At 26.8% G+C, this 19,814-nt stretch overlaps 3 long non-coding RNA genes across 5 annotated transcripts; 1 reads left to right on the top strand and 2 right to left on the bottom strand.

Moving 5' to 3' along the window:
- Positions 1-1,347: 1,347 nt before the first annotated feature.
- LOC124459406 lies at positions 1,348-1,869 on the bottom strand. Its single transcript, XR_006953632.1, has 3 exons — positions 1,844-1,869; positions 1,538-1,723; positions 1,348-1,471 (listed from the first exon to the last, which is right to left on the bottom strand). It is a non-coding gene; the product is annotated as an uncharacterized LOC124459406 (long non-coding RNA).
- A 440-nt stretch (positions 1,870-2,309) lies between these two features.
- Positions 2,310-2,634, top strand: LOC124459407. The gene is made up of 2 exons (XR_006953633.1): positions 2,310-2,353; positions 2,570-2,634. It is a non-coding gene; the product is annotated as an uncharacterized LOC124459407 (long non-coding RNA).
- Positions 2,564-3,943, bottom strand: LOC124459405. Of its 3 annotated transcripts, none has more exons than XR_006953630.1 (4): positions 3,809-3,942; positions 3,462-3,584; positions 3,215-3,356; positions 2,564-2,626 (listed from the first exon to the last, which is right to left on the bottom strand). It is a non-coding gene; the product is annotated as an uncharacterized LOC124459405 (long non-coding RNA). The 3 variants fall into 3 exon arrangements; XR_006953631.1 differs by having other exon boundaries at positions 2,611-2,633; positions 3,809-3,943; XR_006953629.1 differs by lacking the exon at positions 2,564-2,626 and adding an exon at positions 3,108-3,145.
- Between the last annotated feature and the right edge of the window lie 15,871 nt (positions 3,944-19,814).

The following is a 19,814-nucleotide window of genomic DNA, read 5'->3' as shown; positions in this document are numbered from 1 at the left end:
AACGTAACTTTCTATAACTCCTCGTGATGAACGAGCCTCCCATACAATATGACTCTTTCATCATGAACGAACGCATCCATGGGCTTCACGGAAAAAAGGGATTATGTACTGTTATAATAGTTTCTACAAAGATAACATTTATTGCTAAGAAATTTGAAAATAAATATATTTGAGTTATTAAAATAACAAGTCGAGAATTCATTGATCATATCATTCCAATTGGTCTGGAAGAACCATGACATTTATAATTTTGACCATCCAACCCTTTATCAAGGGCTATATTGTTAATTAACGACAGTAACTTCATACGTCGTTCTTGCAACACCTTCAGGTGAAGTAGGATCATCAATAATCTGTTATATATAAAACATAATTTATCCATAGAATTATAGCAAAGTTACGATGGACAGATGAGAGTTATTAACGCTATAAAACTTAAATTCAATATATCGTATAGTACCTCAAATCCTGACGATTTCTCGTATCGAAAGGATTCTAAAGTAAAGATGAAAATTAAGATGAGAAATTTCGAAGAATTGAAACTAGAGAATTTTCAACAAAAAAATGTTGAAAATACCTGTACTACCACAAGATTCTTCAATGTCTATGCTCTAAAATAATAGTCATAAAAACGACAATTTCAAAAAACATAAAAAAACTAAGTATTTGTAACATTGGTGAAAGATACAGGATAAACATGGAACATCCTCAGACGACGATGGAACGAGACCATAACCATTTGATGTGAGCTTCTTCCTAACAACGTTTATAATCCGTTAGCATACCATGAAAACTAACTTCTGGTTTAAGGAAGATTTACTAGCAACCTCCTCAACGTCTTCAGGACATTTAACGTATACTGAACTGGTGTCAAAAGGCTCAATGACGACGACCAACCACTAGCCATACCTAACATGTTACCACGAGAGATCTTTCTTGGTAGATCAAGGTTTTAGGAACTTCAAACAAGGGTCGTGTTGAGCTGAGAACTAAAAAAGAACAATATGGATAGATGATGAAGTGGAAACAAGAATAGAGGTTATAGAAGACATACTACGTTTGACCATAACCATTTGATGTGAGCTTCTTCTTAACAACGTTTGCGTAATCCGTTAGCATACCATGAAAACTAACTTCTGGTTTAGGCGACGCTTTACTAGCAACCTCCTCAACGTCTTCAGGACATTTAACGTATTCTGAACTGGTGTCAAAAGGTCAATGACGATGACCAACCACTGGCCATACCTAACATGTTACCACGAGATCTTTCTGTGTAGATCAAAAGTACTGACGTTATGAAAAGCCCAATGTAATCTTCTTGGTAGATCAAAAGTACCTCGACGTTATGAAAAGCCGAATGTAATCTTTAGAACGGCATGAGATATTGCATATGATCCAAACCATACAATCCTGTTTTCAATGCCATCATAATGCTTTTTCGTAGCACAAGAGGAGCAAGGTCTACAATACACTAAATAATTTATTTAAGTCAAATAATTATGAAGTGAAGCCTAACCTATAACAAATCAGAACTTACCCTTCACATCATGGATTGAACAAAAGTACGCAACTGAACACAAGTCTACGTACAACCATTCATCTTGAATAGAACGTTTATCCCACTCTGCACCACAAGAACAAATACCACTTTCAGATGGCGCCAAAATTTTATGACCATTTTTTTCAGGAAGATCAGTAAAATCGCTTGCATCATTCTCATTGCCTAAAATAATTAAATTGTAATATTTACAAAATGCTAGAAAGTGCTAAATACCATACCGATAAAGGAAATAGTATATGTAAAGCTAAAAGGATGTTCACCATTGCAGATTATCTTGCATACCTGTTTCAAATAAAGAAACCTTTTCTAAGTGTAGCCAATTCAAAATAGTCTCGCATCTGGTGTAATTCCAAAGGAAAACTTAAAAAGTGCCAATGGAGAATCCATTTCATCCTCGTCAATGATTTGCAAGGGTTGTCACATGAATGCAATGATATGACGAACAGCTGCAACATTTTAACTCGGGTGGGCATTACTTTGAATACACAAAAGTACAAACCCCCCATGGACTATTCACTGGTTTTACAGCAATCCACTGAACCTCCCTGCACACTGCACTAAACAAGTCCTAAAATATGTAAAATCATTTATCTTAAGGTTGTATTATGTGTGTGTATGTATGTGTGTGTATGTATGTGTGTATGTGTATGATTAATAATTATGATTAATTATGACTTCACAAAATCCTTAGAAAGTGCTTAATATATATATATCAGGCACGTAAAGCAAATGGTGAATATGACTTTACTATTTTTGTCATACATTTAGTTTATACTACTTAATGTATGTACTGTAAATATGGCTATGTATGTATGTGAGTATGAATGTTTATACCTCAATAGTCATAAATAAATTCAATTTGCCCTGTTGGTTATCACCCTAATAGCTTTATAGAAGCTCCCTAGGCACAGGATGTATGGTAACAAATTGTGGGGTATTAGAAGGTTGAGAAACAATACGTGTATTTGTACAAAAAGTTATTTTCACATAACAAAATATACTCTTCAGGTTGCATCTCATGGTAGGAATGATCACTGAAAACAGACTGCATCATGGATGTGGATTCTGCATTCTTAAAAGAAATTATGAGATAAATATATTGTGTAAATAATCATTCACAAGTTTTAACAATATTTTTGCTTGTAAAGCTGTGCTGGTTAACATCCACATGTAATAAGAACAATGTCGAACAAGGGTCTTGTAAAACACAGAAGGATGACTTCACAAGGGTTTGAAATGTCCAATAAACTGATATTTAAGGATGAAGACATTTTCTCCCATACCACATGAAGAACTTTACATTGAAAAAATAAGCCAAATACAAATTTGAGACATTCACTACATGCAATGTCAGATTAATATGTAACAAGTTCTCACATCTTTGACAAGGGTCTTGAAACAAATAGTATGTAAGTGTAAGTCAAAATTTGGTGAAGCTGTTCAGACACCTTATATCCTGAAAGAGTAACACACAACACTTACTTTTTTCAATAAAATCTTTGGCTTCAAAACCAAACTTTCTATCATACACAACCAGATATTTTTCCATTGCTAATATGTGTATGCAACTAGGATATGGTATATCTGACAAGTAGAAGAATGTTGTTTGGCCTGTTTTAATCATTTCATTTCAGTAACATCTATTTTACATACCTTTTTGAGGATCTAATTGTATATTATTAGGTAGGGCTTCAACAAATTGCTTTCTATTTGCATCACATGAGCAGCACAATATCCAACCATAGCCATCAAGCAATAGGTGGGGATATCGATGTACAAATACAAATGAATTATGCTGAAAAAAATACATGCAGATTATAGCACCAAAAAGCGTATTGAGTAATATCATTTAGTTGGGTATACCCAACATTGAAATTATGGAAATAAAATTTGACATCACCATAATTGTTCTTTTGTTTGCATTATAATCATGAACAACAAAGGATTGCTGATGTGATACATTTGATGCAAAGTCAAACTGTAACAATAGCCCAGTATAGTGGCCAGTGGGTGACAAATGACTCTGAAAGAGAAAGTACACAGTAATTATTAATGTTCACTGTTTCAAAAATATCTATTGTAATATATTTTTATGTTTGTTGAGCACATTTCTACCAGATGTTAATAAAGTTTTGCTACACAGTGTTTCATGCATAAGCAATCAACAAGCATATTGTCAATTTATAACACATTAAAACATGACTAGTGGTAAACAGTATAAAGTATAACTGTATATGTGAGAACTACTTGACTATGTTGACATGGTTGTTTGGGTTCCTCTGTAATAATAGAGATAGATTGCTTGGTAAAGATATCTTCAGAGTCCTACAAATAAAGACCATTATTTAATTTAAAATGTGTACAGACTTTTAATAAGTGTTTAAATAATGCATGCCTTTTCAAATTCAAAATTTGTTATTTCTAGTGAAAGCAGTCCTACATATAACCACTTCCAATGACTTTTCATGAGAAACAATATTTTTTGTAAAGTTGTTTTTGGTGGTTAACTTGGTGCTTGTCATAATTTTCAGCAATATCTTCACTTTGTTCATTCTACATATAAATGAAAAACCCATAAACATAGCGTAATTTATATTTTACATAGGTTTACAATAAATTTTTTTTGTTAAATTCATTTTCTTGTGAAAATGATTCAAATTCATGACTGTATTCTATGTAAATATATGAAAATGTGATAAAATGTTATTTTCAGGGAGTGGACTAAATTTTTGTAAAAGTTCTTTTCTTGTGGTATAAATGTGTACAAATTAATAAATGTTGTTCTTTTTTAAAAATATGAAAACATTTAAAATTTATTCTTCAGGAGATTGGACTAAATTTTTTTGTAAAAGAAGTCATTTCACTTGTGAAAATGTTCAAATTCATAAATGTTGCTCTGTTTGTAAAATATGAAAATTTGATAAAGTTTATTTCAGGGGGTTGGACTAGAATTTTTATTTGCAAAGTTCATATTTCTGAGTGGAAAATGTTGAAATTGATAGATGTTGCTCTTTGATGTTGCAAACTCCTAAAAATATGAATACGCGAAGAAATATTGTCCTCATACATGAACTTTGAAATTTTTAGTAAAAGTTCTTCTTCTGAGTGGAACAATGGTTCAAATTCAGAATAGTTGCCTTTTGAAAATATGAAAATATCATAAAATTCATTTCCAGTGGACATCAAATTTTTGGTCAAAATAGTCACATGTTTGATTTACTTTTGCCTTTCATTCATGTCATTTCTAGATATCTTTTTCGTCAATCAATAATAAAAAATATTTATTGTAAATTTTATTATAGCAAATGAACGTGACGCCAAGAGTTTGTAAATCATATGCAATTTTTCGTCGTGGTATAGTGAACTATCTATCTCGACCTTATTGGAAAATTTTACGAAGATGGTTCGAAGTTCTCTGCAATCTTTTTAAAAATATGAAAAGTATGACAAAATTTATTTTTCAGGGATGGAGTTAAATTTTTTTCCTAAAGTTCTACGATTCTTTGGAAAATGTGTTTCAAATTCATGAATATTTGTTGTTTTGTAAATTGAAATTATTAAAAATTTAATTTTCAAGGAGGGTGGAATTAAAATTTTTGCAAAAGTTCATTTTTTTTGAAATATGTTCAAATTCATGAATGTAATCTTTTGTTAAAAATAATAGAAAATATAATCAAAATTTATTTTCAGGTGGACTCAATTTTTTATAAAAGTTCATTTCTTGTGGAAATGTGCAAATTCATGAATGAACTCTTTGTAAAATATGAAAATATGAAAATTTATTTTCAGGGGTGGACTATATTTTTTTGAAAAGTTCATTTTCATGTGGAAAATGTGTTCAAATTTCATGACCAAAGTCTTATTTTAAAAATATGAAAATATCATAAAAGTTTATTTCAGGGTGGACAAATTTTTTGTAAAGTTGATTTGTCTTGTGGAAAATGCTAATTAAATCATGAATTGTGTCTTTTTGTAAAAATATGAACCTATGAACAAAATTCATTTTCAGGGGGTGGACTTATTTTATTGTTAAATTCATTTCTTGTCAAAAATGTGTTCAAATTCTATGAATGTATTGTATTTGTGAAATTCTTAAAATATGACAAAATTTACTTTTCTTAGGGGGTGGACTGAATTTTTTGTATAAATTCATTTTCTTGCAAAAATTCTGTTCAAGTCATGAATGTTTTACTTTCTTGTAAAAATATGAAAATATGATAAAAATGTTTTTTTACAGGGGGTTGACTAATTTTGTTTTAAACAAGTTCTTTTCTTGTGGAAAGTAATGTTAAAATCATTGAATTTGCTCTTTTTTAAAACTATAGAACAACTATGATAAAATATTTTCAAGGGGGTGGACTAATTTTTATATGTAAAAGTTCATTTGTTGTGGAAAATGTGTTCTCAAATCATAGAATTTGCTTTTTTTTAAAAAATTAAAATATGATAAAATTCATTTTCAGGGGTGGATAAATTTTTTGTCAAAGTTCAACATCAATGTGGAAATGTCTTTCGATAAATCATGAATGTTACAACTTTTGAATAAATATGAAAATATGATAAAATTTCATTTTAGGGAGATGACTAACATTTTTGTAATCTCTTACACTTTTCTTAGTGGAAAAGTTATTCAAATCATGAATGTTGCTTCCTTTTGTAAAGAATCAAGAAAATATACAAAATTTATTTTCAGGGGGTGAAAATTTTTGTAAATATTCATTTTTTTGAGGAAAATACATGTTTAATGTTGCATGAATGTTGTTAACTTTTTGTAAAAATATGAAAATATGAAAAATTTCATTTTAAGGAGATGATTAAATTTTTGTCAAAAGATTCATTTGTGGAAAATGTGTTCAAATTCATGAATATTGTTCTGTTTAGTAAAAATAAGAAAATGAAAACTGAATTATTTTCAGGGGGTTGAAAAATTTTTTTGTAAAGTTCATTTTTTGTGGAAAATGTGTTCAAATCATAAATGTTGCTTTCAAATTTTTGTAAAATATGAAAATATGAAGAAAATTAATTTCAGAGTGGACATAAACTTTTTTTTATTGTAAAATTCATTTTCATTCGTGGAAATGTGTTCAAATCATGAATGGTGCTGCTTAGAGTAGAAATATGAAAATATTGATAAAATTTATTGTGAGGGTGGTGGACTAGAATCTTTTTTGTAAAGTTCAATTTTCTTTGGAAAAGGTGTTAAAGTCACAAAGGAATTTGGCTACATGATTTTGTAAGTGAAATATGAAAATAAGATAAAATTTATTTTCAGGGGTGGTTTAAATTTATTGTAAAGTTCATTTTCTTGATGGAAAAGTTCAAATTCTGAAATTTTGTTCTTTTTTGTAAAAATTTGAAATGAATGATAAAATTTATAATGCAGGGTGGACTAAATTTTTTTTGTGAAAGTTCATTTTCTTGTGGAACGTGTGTTTTTCAAATCCTGAATGTTGCTCTTTTCGTAACTCTATGAAAATAGATAAAATTTATCTCAGGGGTGGTAAATTTTTTTGTAAAAGTTCATTTTCGTTGAGAAAATGTAAATTCATGAATTTGCTCTTTTGTAAAAATATGAAAATTGAGGGAATTTGTTACAGGTGGACTAAATTTTTTAATGTAGTTCATTTTTGTTGGAAATGTGTTCAAAATCACTGAATGTTGCTCTTTTTTTTAAAAATGAAAATATGATAAAATTTGTTTTCAGGAGTGGATGAAAATTTTTGTAAAAATTCATTTCTTGTGGAAAATGTGTTATGTTCAAGAATGTTAAGCTTTGTAAAGATTGAAAAGTATGACAAAATTTATTTTCATTAGTGGACTAAATTTTTTTAAATTTCATTTTTTTTTGGAAAATGTGTTATTCGTGAATGTTGCTCTTTTTGTAAAAATATGAAAATATGAAAAATTTATTTTCAGGGGTGGTTAAATTTTTTAAAAGTTCATTTTGTGAAAATGTGTTCAAATTCATGAATGTTACATTTGTAAAATATGAAAATATGACAAAATTTATTTTCGGGGAGGGGCTAAATTTTTGTAAATTTCATTTTTGTGGAAAATGTGTTCAAATTCACATGTTGCTTTTTTGAAAAATATGAAAATATGATAAATTTATTTTCAGGGGGGGACTAAATTTTTTGCAAATTTCATTTTCTTGTGGAAAATGTGTTCAAATTATGAATAAGCTCTTTTTTTAAAATATGAAAATATGATAAATTTATTTAGGGGCTGGCTAAATTTTTTTGTAAAAAGTTCATTTTCTTGAGGAAAATTGTTCAAGTCATGAACGTTTCTTTTTGTACAAAAATTTGAAAATATAAAAAATTTATTTTCGGGACAATCGACTTATCTTTGTTAAAATTCATTTTACTTGTCGAAAAGTGTTTCAATCATGAATGTTGCCTTTTTGTAAAAATTGAAAATGATGTAAAATTTATTTATTTTCATAGTGGTAAATTTTTTTTTTAAGTTCATTTTCTTGTCAAAATGTGTTCAAAATCATGAATGTTGTCTTTTTTTTTTGAAAAGTTGAAAATATGATAAAATTTATTTTCAGGGGGTGGACTAAATTTTTTTGAAAGTTCATTTCTTGTGGAAAATGTTTCAAGTCAAGAATTTGCTGTTTTGTAAAAATATGAAAATATGAAAAATTATTTTCAGGGGGTGGACTAAATTTTTGGTAAATTTCATTTTTTTATGGAAAATGTGTTCAAAATGAAGTTGCTTTTTTGTAAAAATATGAAAATATGAAAAATTTATTTTTTCAGGGTTTGGATTCAATTTTTTGTTAAAAGTTTTTTGTGGAAAATGTGTTTCCAAATTCAAGAATGTTGCTCTTTTTTTGGGATAGAAAATATGATAAAATATTTTCAGGGGGTGGACTAATTTTTTGTAAAAGTTCATTTCTTGGAAAATGTGTTCAAATGCATGAATGTTGCTTTTTTTTGTAAAAATATAAAAATATGATAAAATTTATTTTCAGGGGGTTGTTAATTTTTTTGTTAAAGTTCATTTTCTTGTGAAAATATGTTCAAATTCATGAATTTGCTCTTTTTTGTAAAAATATGAAAATATGATAAAATTTATTTTTCAGGGGGTGGATAAATTTTTTGTAAAGTTCTTTTGTGGAAAATGTGTTCAAAATCATGAATGTTGCTCTTTTTTAAAAATATGAAAATATGATAAAATTTATTTTCAGGGGTGGACAAATTTTTGTAAAAAGTTCATTTTCTTGTGGAAAATGTGTTCAAATCATGAATGTTGCTCTTTTTGTAAAAATATGAAAATATGACAAAATTTATTTTGGGTGGACTAAATTTTTGTAAAGTTCATTTTTTAAATGTGTAAATTCATAAAATTTTTGTAAAATATGAAAATTTTAAATTTGGGATGGTAAGATATTTGGAAAATAGTTTTGAATTTCCTTTTAAAATATCTCATTTTATTTTAGGGGTGGAAATTTTTTTGTTAAAAGTTCATTTTCTTGTGGAAATGTTCAAATCATGAATGTTGCTCTTTTGTAAAAATATGAAAATATGATAAATTTATTTTCAGGGGTGGACTAAATTTTTTTAAAGTTCATTTTCTTGTGGAAAATGTGTTATCTGAATGTTGCTTTTTTGTAAAATATGAAAATATGATAAAATTTATTTTCAGGTGGACTAAATTTTTTGTAAAAGTTCATTTTCTTGTGGAAATGTGTTCAAAACATGAATGTTGCTCTTTTTTTAAAAATATGAAAATATGATAAAATTTATTTTCAGGGGTGGACTAAATTTTTGTAAAAGTTCATTTTCTTGTGGAAAATGTGTTCAAATCATGAATGTTGCTCTTTTGTAAAATATATGAAAATATGAAAAATTTATTTTCAGGGGGGTGGATTAAACTTTTTTGTTAAAGTTCATTTTGTGGAAAATGTGTTCAAATTCAAGAATGTTGCTCTTTTGTAAAATATGAAAATATGATAAAATTTATTTTCAGGGGTGGACTAATTTTTTGTAAAAGTTCATTTTCTTGTGGAAAATGTGTTCAAATCATGAATGTTGCTCTTTTGTAAAATATGAAAATATGATAAAATTTATTTTCAGGGGTGGACTATTTTTGTAAAAGTTCATTTTCTTGTGGAAAATGTGTTCAAATCATGAATGTTGCTCTTTTGTAAAAATATGAAAATATGATAAAATTTATTTTCAGGGGTGGACTAAATTTTTTGTAAAAGTTCATTTTCTTGTGGAAAATGTGTTCAAATTCATGAATGTTGCTCTTTTTGTAAAAATATGAAAATATGATAAAATTTATTTTCAGGGGGTGGACTAAATTTTTTGTAAAAGTTCATTTTCTTGTGGAAAATGTGTTCAAATTCATGAATGTTGCTCTTTTGTAAAAATATGAAAATATGATAAAATTTATTTTCAGGGGGTGGACTAAATTTTTTGTAAAGTTCATTTTCTTGTGGAAAATGTGTTCAAATTCATGAATGTTGCTCTTTTGTAAAAATATGAAAATATGACAAAATTTATTTTCAGGGGTGGACTAAATTTTTTGTAAAAGTTCATTTTGTGGAAAATGTTTTCAATTTATGAATGATGCTGTTTTGCTAAAAATAAGAAAATATGACAAAATTTATTTTCAGGGGGGGTGGACTAAATTTTTTTGTAAAAGTTCATTTTCTTGTGGAAAATGTGTTCAAATTCATGAATGTTGCTCTTTTGGTAAAAATATGAAAATATGATAAAATTTATTTTCAGGGGTGGACTAAATTTTTGTAAAAGTTCATTTTCTTGTGGAAAATGTGTTCAAATTCATGAATGTTGCTCTTTTGTAAAAATATGAAAATATGACAAAATTTATTTTCAGGGGTGGACTAAATTTTTTGTAAAAGTTCATTTTCTTGTGGAAAATGTGTTCAAATTCATGAATGTTGCTCTTTTGTAAAAATATGAAAATATGACAAAATTTATTTTCAGGGGTGGACTAAATTTTTGTAAAAGTTCATTTTCTTGTGGAAAATGTGTTCAAATTCATGAATGTTGCTCTTTTGTAAAAATATGAAAATATGAAAAATTTATTTTCAGGGGTGGACTAAATTTTTGTAAAAGTTCATTTTCTTGTGGAAAATGTGTTCAAATTCATGAATGTTGCTCTTTTGTAAAAATATGAAAATATGACAAAATTTATTTTCAGGGGTGGACTAAATTTTTGTAAAAGTTCATTTTCTTGTGGAAAATGTGTTCAAATTCATGAATGTTGCTCTTTTGTAAAAATATGAAAATATGACAAAATTTATTTTCAGGGGTGGACTAATTTTTTGTAAAAGTTCATTTTCTTGTGGAAAATGTGTTCAAATTCATGAATGTTGCTCTTTTGTAAAAATATGAAAATATGACAAAATTTATTTTCAGGGGGTGGACTAAATTTTTGTAAAAGTTCATTTTCTTGTGGAAAATGTGTTCAAATTCATGAATGTTGCTCTTTTGTAAAAATATGAAAATATGACAAAATTTATTTTCAGGGGTGGACTAAATTTTTTGTAAAAGTTCATTTTCTTGTGGAAAATGTGTTCAAATTCATGAATGTTGCTCTTTTGTAAAAATATGAAAATATGACAAAATTTATTTTCAGGGGTGGACTAAATTTTTTGTAAAAGTTCATTTTCTTGTGGAAAATGTGTTCAAATTCATGAATGTTGCTCTTTTGTAAAAATATGAAAATATGACAAAATTTATTTTCAGGGGTGGACTAAATTTTTTGTAAAAGTTCATTTTCTTGTGGAAAATGTGTTCAAATTCATGAATGTTGCTCTTTTGTAAAAATATGAAAATATGACAAAATTTATTTTCAGGGGTGGACTAATTTTTTGTAAAAGTTCATTTTCTTGTGGAAAATGTGTTCAAATTCATGAATGTTGCTCTTTTGTAAAAATATGAAAATATGACAAAATTTATTTTCAGGGGTGGACTAAATTTTTTGTAAAAGTTCATTTTCTTGTGGAAAATGTGTTCAAATTCATGAATGTTGCTCTTTTGTAAAAATATGAAAATATGACAAAATTTATTTTCAGGGGGTGGACTAAATTTTTTGTAAAAGTTCATTTTCTTGTGGAAAATGTGTTCAAATTCATGAATGTTGCTCTTTTGTAAAAATATGAAAATATGACAAAATTTATTTTCAGGGGTGGACTAAATTTTTTGTAAAGTTCATTTTCTTGTGGAAAATGTGTTCAAATTCATGAATGTTGCTCTTTTGTAAAAATATGAAAATATGACAAAATTTATTTTCAGGGGTGGACTAAATTTTTTGTAAAAGTTCATTTTCTTGTGGAAAATGTGTTCAAATTCATGAATGTTGCTCTTTTGTAAAAATATGAAAATATGACAAAATTTATTTTCAGGGGTGGACTAAATTTTTTGTAAAAGTTCATTTTCTTGTGGAAAATGTGTTCAAATTCATGAATGTTGCTCTTTTGTAAAAATATGAAAATATGACAAAATTTATTTTCAGGGGTGGACTAAATTTTTGTAAAAGTTCATTTTCTTGTGGAAAATGTGTTCAAATTCATGAATGTTGCTCTTTTGTAAAAATATGAAAATATGATAAAATTTATTTTCAGGGGGTGGACTAAATTTTTTGTAAAAGTTCATTTTCTTGTGGAAAATGTGTTCAAATTCATGAATGTTGCTCTTTTGTAAAAATATGAAAATATGACAAAATTTATTTTCAGGGGTGGACTAAATTTTTTGTAAAAGTTCATTTTCTTGTGGAAAATGTGTTCAAATTCATGAATGTTGCTCTTTTGTAAAAATATGAAAATATGACAAAATTTATTTTCAGGGGTGGACTAAATTTTTTGTAAAAGTTCATTTTCTTGTGGAAAATGTGTTCAAATTCATGAATGTTGCTCTTTTGTAAAAATATGAAAATATGACAAAATTTATTTTCAGGGGGTGGACTAAATTTTTGTAAAAGTTCATTTTCTTGTGGAAAATGTGTTCAAATTCATGAATGTTGCTCTTTTGTAAAAATATGAAAATATGACAAAATTTATTTTCAGGGGTGGACTAAATTTTTTGTAAAAGTTCATTTTCTTGTGGAAAATGTGTTCAAATTCATGAATGTTGCTCTTTTGTAAAAATATGAAAATATGACAAAATTTATTTTCAGGGGTGGACTAAATTTTTGTAAAAGTTCATTTTCTTGTGGAAAATGTGTTCAAATTCATGAATGTTGCTCTTTTGTAAAAATATGAAAATATGACAAAATTTATTTTCAGGGGTGGACTAAATTTTTTGTAAAAGTTCATTTTCTTGTGGAAAATGTGTTCAAATTCATGAATGTTGCTCTTTTGTAAAAATATGAAAATATGACAAAATTTATTTTCAGGGGTGGACTAAATTTTTTGTAAAAGTTCATTTTCTTGTGGAAAATGTGTTCAAATTCATGAATGTTGCTCTTTTGTAAAAATATGAAAATATGACAAAATTTATTTTCAGGGGTGGACTAAATTTTTTGTAAAAGTTCATTTTCTTGTGGAAAATGTGTTCAAATTCATGAATGTTGCTCTTTTGTAAAAATATGAAAATATGACAAAATTTATTTTCAGGGGGTGGACTAAATTTTTTGTAAAAGTTCATTTTCTTGTGGAAAATGTGTTCAAATTCATGAATGTTGCTCTTTTGTAAAAATATGAAAATATGACAAAATTTATTTTCAGGGGTGGACTAAATTTTTTGTAAAAGTTCATTTTCTTGTGGAAAATGTGTTCAAATTCATGAATGTTGCTCTTTTGTAAAAATATGAAAATATGACAAAATTTATTTTCAGGGGGTGGACTAAATTTTTGTAAAAGTTCATTTTCTTGTGGAAAATGTGTTCAAATTCATGAATGTTGCTCTTTTGTAAAAATATGAAAATATGACAAAATTTATTTTCAGGGGTGGACTAAATTTTTTGTAAAAGTTCATTTTCTTGTGGAAAATGTGTTCAAATTCATGAATGTTGCTCTTTTGTAAAAATATGAAAATATGACAAAATTTATTTTCAGGGGTGGACTAAATTTTTTGTAAAAGTTCATTTTCTTGTGGAAAATGTGTTCAAATTCATGAATGTTGCTCTTTTGTAAAAATATGAAAATATGACAAAATTTATTTTCAGGGGTGGACTAAATTTTTGTAAAAGTTCATTTTCTTGTGGAAAATGTGTTCAAATTCATGAATGTTGCTCTTTTGTAAAAATATGAAAATATGACAAAATTTATTTTCAGGGGGTGGACTAAATTTTTTGTAAAAGTTCATTTTCTTGTGGAAAATGTGTTCAAATTCATGAATGTTGCTCTTTTGTAAAAATATGAAAATATGACAAAATTTATTTTCAGGGGTGGACTAAATTTTTGTAAAAGTTCATTTTCTTGTGGAAAATGTGTTCAAATTCATGAATGTTGCTCTTTTGTAAAAATATGAAAATATGACAAAATTTATTTTCAGGGGTGGACTAATTTTTTGTAAAAGTTCATTTTCTTGTGGAAAATGTGTTCAAATTCATGAATGTTGCTCTTTTGTAAAAATATGAAAATATGACAAAATTTATTTTCAGGGGTGGACTAAATTTTTGTAAAAGTTCATTTTCTTGTGGAAAATGTGTTCAAATTCATGAATGTTGCTCTTTTGTAAAAATATGAAAATATGACAAAATTTATTTTCAGGGGTGGACTAAATTTTTTGTAAAAGTTCATTTTCTTGTGGAAAATGTGTTCAAATTCATGAATGTTGCTCTTTTGTAAAAATATGAAAATATGACAAAATTTATTTTCAGGGGTGGACTAAATTTTTTGTAAAAGTTCATTTTCTTGTGGAAAATGTGTTCAAATTCATGAATGTTGCTCTTTTGTAAAAATATGAAAATATGACAAAATTTATTTTCAGGGGGTGGACTAAATTTTTTTTAAAAGTTCATTTTCTTGTGGAAAATGTGTTCAAATTCATGAATGTTGCTCTTTTGTAAAAATATGAAAATATGACAAAATTTATTTTCAGGGGTGGACTAAATTTTTTGTAAAAGTTCATTTTCTTGTGGAAAATGTGTTCAAATTCATGAATGTTGCTCTTTTGTAAAAATATGAAAATATGACAAAATTTATTTTCAGGGGTGGACTAAATTTTTTGTAAAAGTTCATTTTCTTGTGGAAAATGTGTTCAAATTCATGAATGTTGCTCTTTTGTAAAAATATGAAAATATGACAAAATTTATTTTCAGGGGTGGACTAAATTTTTGTAAAAGTTCATTTTCTTGTGGAAAATGTGTTCAAATTCATGAATGTTGCTCTTTTGTAAAAATATGAAAATATGACAAAATTTATTTTCAGGGGTGGACTAATTTTTTGTAAAAGTTCATTTTCTTGTGGAAAATGTGTTCAAATTCATGAATGTTGCTCTTTTGTAAAATATGAAAATATGACAAAATTTATTTTCAGGGGTGGACTAATTTTTTGTAAAAGTTCATTTTCTTGTGGAAAATGTGTTCAAATTCATGAATGTTGCTCTTTTGTAAAAATATGAAAATATGACAAAATTTATTTTCAGGGGTGGACTAAATTTTTTGTAAAAGTTCATTTTCTTGTGGAAAATGTGTTCAAATTCATGAATGTTGCTCTTTTGTAAAAATATGAAAATATGACAAAATTTATTTTCAGGGGTGGACTAATTTTTTGTAAAAGTTCATTTTCTTGTGGAAAATGTGTTCAAATTCATGAATGTTGCTCTTTTGTAAAAATATGAAAATATGACAAAATTTATTTTCAGGGGTGGACTAAATTTTTTGTAAAAGTTCATTTTCTTGTGGAAAATGTGTTCAAATTCATGAATGTTGCTCTTTTGTAAAAATATGAAAATATGACAAAATTTATTTTCAGGGGTGGACTAAATTTTTTGTAAAAGTTCATTTTCTTGTGGAAAATGTGTTCAAATTCATGAATGTTGCTCTTTTGTAAAAATATGAAAATATGACAAAATTTATTTTCAGGGGTGGACTAATTTTTTGTAAAAGTTCATTTTCTTGTGGAAAATGTGTTCAAATTCATGAATGTTGCTCTTTTGTAAAAATATGAAAATATGACAAAATTTATTTTCAGGGGTGGACTAAATTTTTTGTAAAAGTTCATTTTCTTGTGGAAAATGTGTTCAAATTCATGAATGTTGCTCTTTTGTAAAAATATGAAAATATGACAAAATTTATTTTCAGGGGTGGACTAAATTTTTTGTAAAAGTTCATTTTCTTGTGGAAAATGTGTTCAAATTCATGAATGTTGCTCTTTTTTAAAAATATGAAAATATGACAAAATTTATTTTCAGGGGTGGACTAAATTTTTTGTAAAAGTTCATTTTCTTGTGGAAAATGTGTTCAAATTCATGAATGTTGCTCTTTTGTAAAAATATGAAAATATGACAAAATTTATTTTCAGGGGTGGACTAAATTTTTTGTAAAAGTTCATTTTCTTGTGGAAAATGTGTTCAAATTCATGAATGTTGCTCTTTTGTAAAAATATGAAAATATGACAAAATTTATTTTCAGGGGTGGACTAAATTTTTTGTAAAAGTTCATTTTCTTGTGGAAAATGTGTTCAAATTCATGAATGTTGCTCTTTTGTAAAAATATGAAAATATGACAAAATTTATTTTCAGGGGTGGACTAAATTTTTTGTAAAAGTTCATTTTCTTGTGGAAAATGTGTTCAAATTCATGAATGTTGCTCTTTTGTAAAAATATGAAAATATGACAAAATTTATTTTCAGGGGTGGACTAAATTTTTGTAAAAGTTCATTTTCTTGTGGAAAATGTGTTCAAATTCATGAATGTTGCTCTTTTGTAAAAATATGAAAATATGACAAAATTTATTTTCAGGGGTGGACTAAATTTTTTGTAAAAGTTCATTTTCTTGTGGAAAATGTGTTCAAATTCATGAATGTTGCTCTTTTGTAAAAATATGAAAATATGACAAAATTTATTTTCAGGGGTGGACTAAATTTTTTGTAAAAGTTCATTTTCTTGTGGAAAATGTGTTCAAATTCATGAATGTTGCTCTTTTGTAAAAATATGAAAATATGACAAAATTTATTTTCAGGGGTGGACTAAATTTTTTGTAAAAGTTCATTTTCTTGTGGAAAATGTGTTCAAATTCATGAATGTTGCTCTTTTGTAAAAATATGAAAATATGACAAAATTTATTTTCAGGGGTGGACTAAATTTTTTGTAAAAGTTCATTTTCTTGTGGAAAATGTGTTCAAATTCATGAATGTTGCTCTTTTGTAAAAATATGAAAATATGACAAAATTTATTTTCAGGGGTGGACTAAATTTTTTGTAAAAGTTCATTTTCTTGTGGAAAATGTGTTCAAATTCATGAATGTTGCTCTTTTGTAAAAATATGAAAATATGACAAAATTTATTTTCAGGGGTGGACTAAATTTTTTGTAAAAGTTCATTTTCTTGTGGAAAATGTGTTCAAATTCATGAATGTTGCTCTTTTGTAAAAATATGAAAATATGACAAAATTTATTTTCAGGGGTGGACTAAATTTTTTGTAAAAGTTCATTTTCTTGTGGAAAATGTGTTCAAATTCATGAATGTTGCTCTTTTGTAAAAATATGAAAATATGACAAAATTTATTTTCAGGGGTGGACTAAATTTTTTGTAAAAGTTCATTTTCTTGTGGAAAATGTGTTCAAATTCATGAATGTTGCTCTTTTGTAAAAATATGAAAATATGACAAAATTTATTTTCAGGGGTGGACTAAATTTTTTGTAAAAGTTCATTTTCTTGTGGAAAATGTGTTCAAATTCATGAATGTTGCTCTTTTTAAAAATATGAAAATATGACAAAATTTATTTTCAGGGGTGGACTAAATTTTTTGTAAAAGTTCATTTTCTTGTGGAAAATGTGTTCAAATTCATGAATGTTGCTCTTTTGTAAAAATATGAAAATATGACAAAATTTATTTTCAGGGGGTGGACTAAATTTTTTGTAAAAGTTCATTTTCTTGTGGAAAATGTGTTCAAATTCATGAATGTTGCTCTTTTGTAAAAATATGAAAATATGACAAAATTTATTTTCAGGGGTGGACTAAATTTTTGTAAAAGTTCATTTTCTTGTGGAAAATGTGTTCAAATTCATGAATGTTGCTCTTTTGTAAAAATATGAAAATATGACAAAATTTATTTTCAGGGGTGGACTAAATTTTTTTGTAAAAGTTCATTTTCTTGTGGAAAATGTGTTCAAATTCATGAATGTTGCTCTTTTGTAAAAATATGAAAATATGACAAAATTTATTTTCAGGGGTGGACTAAATTTTTTGTAAAAGTTCATTTTCTTGTGGAAAATGTGTTCAAATTCATGAATGTTGCTCTTTTGTAAAAATATGAAAATATGACAAAATTTATTTTCAGGGGTGGACTAAATTTTTGTAAAAGTTCATTTTCTTGTGGAAAATGTGTTCAAATTCATGAATGTTGCTCTTTTGTAAAAATATGAAAATATGACAAAATTTATTTTCAGGGGTGGACTAAATTTTTTGTAAAAGTTCATTTTCTTGTGGAAAATGTGTTCAAATTCATGAATGTTGCTCTTTTGTAAAAATATGAAAATATGACAAAATTTATTTTCAGGGGTGGACTAAATTTTTTGTAAAAGTTCATTTTCTTGTGGAAAATGTGTTCAAATTCATGAATGTTGCTCTTTTGTAAAAATATGAAAATATGACAAAATTTATTTTCAGGGGTGGACTAAATTTTTTGTAAAAGTTCATTTTCTTGTGGAAAATGTGTTCAAATTCATGAATGTTGCTCTTTTGTAAAAATATGAAAATATGACAAAATTTATTTTCAGGGGTGGACTAAATTTTTTGTAAAAGTTCATTTTCTTGTGGAAAATGTGTTCAAATTCATGAATGTTGCTCTTTTGTAAAAATATGAAAATATGACAAAATTTATTTTCAGGGGTGGACTAAATTTTTTGTAAAAGTTCATTTTCTTGTGGAAAATGTGTTCAAATTCATGAATGTTGCTCTTTTGTAAAAATATGAAAATATGACAAAATTTATTTTCAGGGGTGGACTAAATTTTTTGTAAAAGTTCATTTTTTGTGGAAAATGTGTTCAAATTCATGAATGTTGCTCTTTTGTAAAAATATGAAAATATGACAAAATTTATTTTCAGGGGTGGACTAAATTTTTTGTAAAAGTTCATTTTCTTGTGGAAAATGTGTTCAAATTCATGAATGTTGCTCTTTTGTAAAAATATGAAAATATGAAAATTTATTTTCAGGGGTGGACTAAATTTTTGTAAAAGTTCATTTTCTTGTGGAAAATGTGTTCAAATTCATGAATGTTGCTCTTTTGTAAAAATATGAAAATATGACAAAATTTATTTTCAGGGGTGGACTAAATTTTTGTAAAAGTTCATTTTCTTGTGGAAAATGTGTTCAAATTCATGAATGTTGCTCTTTTGTAAAAATATGAAAATATGACAAAATTTATTTTCAGGGGTGGACTAAATTTTTTGTAAAAGTTCATTTTCTTGTGGAAAATGTGTTCAAATTCATGAATGTTGCTCTTTTGTAAAAATATGAAAATATGACAAAATTTATTTTCAGGGGTGGACTAAATTTTTTGTAAAAGTTCATTTTCTTGTGGAAAATGTGTTCAAATTCATGAATGTTGCTCTTTTGTAAAAATATGAAAATATGACAAAATTTATTTTCAGGGGTGGACTAATTTTTTGTAAAAGTTCATTTTCTTGTGGAAAATGTGTTCAAATTCATGAATGTTGCTCTTTTGTAAAAATATGAAAATATGACAAAATTTATTTTCAGGGGTGGACTAAATTTTTTGTAAAAGTTCATTTTCTTGTGGAAAATGTGTTCAAATTCATGAATGTTGCTCTTTTGTAAAAATATGAAAATATGACAAAATTTATTTTCAGGGGTGGACTAAATTTTTTGTAAAAGTTCATTTTCTTGTGGAAAATGTGTTCAAATTCATGAATGTTGCTCTTTTGTAAAAATATGAAAATATGACAAAATTTATTTTCAGGGGTGGACTAAATTTTTGTAAAAGTTCATTTTCTTGTGGAAAATGTGTTCAAATTCATGAATGTTGCTCTTTTGTAAAAATATGAAAATATGACAAAATTTATTTTCAGGGGTGGACTAAATTTTTGTAAAAGTTCATTTTCTTGTGGAAAATGTGTTCAAATTCATGAATGTTGCTCTTTT

The sequence above is a fragment of the Xenia sp. Carnegie-2017 genome, unplaced genomic scaffold (genome assembly GCF_021976095.1).
Source record: "Xenia sp. Carnegie-2017 unplaced genomic scaffold, XeniaSp_v1 HiC_scaffold_97, whole genome shotgun sequence".
In the NCBI taxonomy this organism is placed as follows: Eukaryota; Metazoa; Cnidaria; class Anthozoa; order Malacalcyonacea; family Xeniidae; genus Xenia; species Xenia sp. Carnegie-2017.
This window is presented reverse-complemented; position numbering and strand designations above follow the sequence as displayed.